The sequence below is a fragment of the Montipora capricornis genome, chromosome 12 (assembly GCF_036669925.1).
Source record: "Montipora capricornis isolate CH-2021 chromosome 12, ASM3666992v2, whole genome shotgun sequence".
NCBI classification, from domain to species: domain Eukaryota; kingdom Metazoa; phylum Cnidaria; class Anthozoa; order Scleractinia; family Acroporidae; genus Montipora; species Montipora capricornis.
This window is the reverse complement of record NC_090894.1, coordinates 28101724-28104790: the sequence shown is the minus strand read 5'-3', so window position 1 is coordinate 28104790 and position 3067 is coordinate 28101724. Positions and strand designations below refer to the sequence as shown.

General features: G+C 38.5%; 1 protein-coding gene across 2 annotated transcripts in view; it reads right to left on the bottom strand.

Moving 5' to 3' along the window:
* Positions 1–3060: 3060 nt before the first annotated feature.
* Positions 3061–3067, bottom strand: part of LOC138027970 (DNA ligase 1-like) — an 18306-nt gene continuing 18299 nt past the window's right edge. For both annotated transcript variants that reach the window (XM_068875604.1, XM_068875605.1), the window contains one exon: positions 3061–3067. This exon is cut by the window's right edge and continues 769 nt beyond it. The gene's annotated coding sequence lies outside the window, so the exon portion shown is untranslated.

Below are 3067 nucleotides of genomic sequence, written 5' to 3'. Positions count from 1 at the left end.
CTACTTTCCTGATTTCATAAACCTTCTGTATTGCAAAGCAGTCTTTGATATCATCTCAGAAAGACACTTGACTCTCTATAATAGGGAGGAGTGGGATAAATAACAGTATTCTCTACTCCCATAATACCCCTCTCCCCCCCCCCTCCCCCGATAGGCATTGTTTTCGATTTCTCTTGGGACATCTTCATGTTCCAGGAGAAATAAAGGACAATGATTATGCAAAATTTTGGGGGGTAAACAAGATGTATTATGGGATTTGAGAAAGTAGAGAAAATGGAAACTTAAGGATTGATGCCATGGAATCATACTGGCACATTTGGGCTGAGTTTCAGTCTATCTGAACTTGACTTGAGGGTTTTTCTCCGGGTACTCCGGTTTTCCATCCTCGTCAAAATGGACTTGCAGCTAGTTACATCTGGCAGTGGGGCTGTTCGAGGGCCACTTGTTAGAAAACTAGTAATGTTTGATTAATGTGTCTCCCTTGTTAAGGAAGGTAACTACTATTGAAATTGCGCATACACTCTGCGCATCTCAAGATACTCTGGTTTCCTATGGGTGGTGCCTACTAATACAGGAGAATTTTTGCATTGTTTAAAATTATGCAGAGAAAGTAGATCTTAGTAAGTACTATTGGTATCCAAAAAGAAAATTGGGGGCAACCATGCATTTTTCAGAGATAATTAAGCTTCAATTTGAGAAAGAATGCCATACATGGCTCTGTATTTTAACTCAGCAGGTGCTCTTGGTATCCAAAAAAGTAAATTGCATTTTGCAGAGATAATTAAGCTTTAATTTGGACAAGAACACCATACATTGCTTTGTATTTTCAATCTTTTTACAAATATTGTTGATTAATTATCTTTGAAATAATTATGTGTGGTTACACCCTCCAATTTTCTTTTTGGATTTCAATAACACTTGGTAAAATCTGCTTTTCCCGCATATTCATAAAGCGGGCAAAAATACCTTTAAATTAGATAAATAAAGACTATAATAATAATTTATTGTATTGAATTGATGTCACTGTTAAGGAGAATTACGAGAATGTCATCTTGTCACGTTGCCAAATTATTCTAATCTTTCTGTAATTATTCCATGTGTAGGAATTTAAATTGGAATAAGTGTTGTGAATTATTGTACAGGAAATTGGCAAAAAATCATATATTTTTTAACCATCTGGCTCTCACCTCCGAATAACCACAAATTAATTTTGTTCATTGCGCATTATACAGGTGGGAATGGCAAAGAAATGTACCAAAATGTTGAAACGCGTGCTCTGTGTGTGTAGAGTCATTCTTGTCCATGTGATCATTGCTTAAGTTTTGCTAAGTTTAATTGCATATTAAGGGTAGACTTCAAGTGGAAGTAAGCAAAATTTATTTGCTGCAGGTAAGAGAACTGGCAAAAACAAGTGAGGTTGTGTACACTTTGAGAACTATAACAATAATAATTTTTTTAAGTTCTGTTTATAATTCTTTACCTGAATAACTACTGCTGATCTCAATAGGCCAGTTTCGTATTCTAATGGTTGGACTGGATCTAGCATGAAATGGAGGCTAATGCGGGCAAATTAATTTGCATGTGAAAAGATTTGTCCACATTAGCCTCCATTTCATACTAGATCCAGTCTAGCCGTGATAATTCAAAAACGGTCTATTTTCTATCTTGACCTGAAATGCTAAGAATTTTAATTTGTTTGGCCAAATTGCTTTAAGTCTAGGTATATAACAGAGGCTCTCCCAGGGTGGAGGGTTAGGGTTAGGGTTTAGGGGGGGTTAGGGTTAGGGTTGGGGGGATTCCTTGTTCCCTTTAAATATTTGCTTGTGTTCCTGTGTTCCCCAAATTAGTTTCAAACTTCTTACCAGCTTCTTGATCCTTAAAAGTGTTTTTGTTCTCTAAAATGTTTTGACATTGTTTTCCTGTTCCCCAGTTCAAATTAACCATGTTCTCTTATTCCCCCAAACCATTGGGAGGGCCTCATAACAATTGGACATATTAGCATTTCACCGTCAACACCCTAAGCTATTCAGGAAGTCCTTGACTTGAGGGTAGAACACTTAACCAATAATATTATTGACTTTGTGCTGTTGCTGTGGTAACCATTTTACGTTGCTATGTTGTCTTAATAAATCCTTGTTCCCTCACAATGAGGGAAGGTCATGCAGAAACGTTGCTTTGGGTTTCATTGCTGAAAGGAACTGGAACCGAGATTGTTGTCATGGTAACGTTAACGGGTTTGAGTTTGTGGCTTGTTTAACCCATTCACCTCTGAAGCACTTCCTATTGTCAAGTAAAATCGTCTGGAGTTATACAGAGTAAACTCTCACAGTTGAAAGGGTCAAAGTTCTTGAGTGGACCTGGACAGGACCGGACCTATGGAGCAAGGGAAGAGAGGCATTCTATCTAATTCAAAAGTTCTTTCAATCGAGCAAGATTTGTTTCAGTTAAAATGTGCTCTTTTTTAGCAATTGGACATCACAACTATCATTTTACTTTGATCACAGGAAAAATTCTAAACCTTTGAACAGTGCTGACACATGCACCAACCCATCATGAGGAACAGGTTTTCCCTTGACGCTAAGATAGCTTTGATTTTCTCGGTTCTTACAACAGTGGACGTCCTGAATCTCTCAAGGGTGGTGTTCTATAAATAAATCTACCAGCTTGGGGAAGTGTTGACATAGGCCCTCCCCTTGAGCTCATGTTTCCGAACAAGTAGAAAATGACCAGAAAATGAGATCGATATCCTCACCCGACGTAGATCAAAGGTTGATCAGGGCGGTTACACACCGCTGCAAATTGGTGAATGAGATGCTAATGTCATATCGAGCCTTAAGCTCCGAGGATACGCAAGCGTTCACAAGGGGTACCAACGAAGAAATTGAGAGCTGAGTGGGATTAGCTTGAAGCTCCGCGGAGATTTTCCTAACGTCTCACTCCCAGGAATCAATGGGTTAAAGTGGGCATAGCTTTTGAGAGGATGTAGGGAATGTTAAACGATTTCTGACAGCCGTTTAAAACAGGAACGAGAAGACACAAATGAAGAAAAAATGTGGAACGTTCTTTA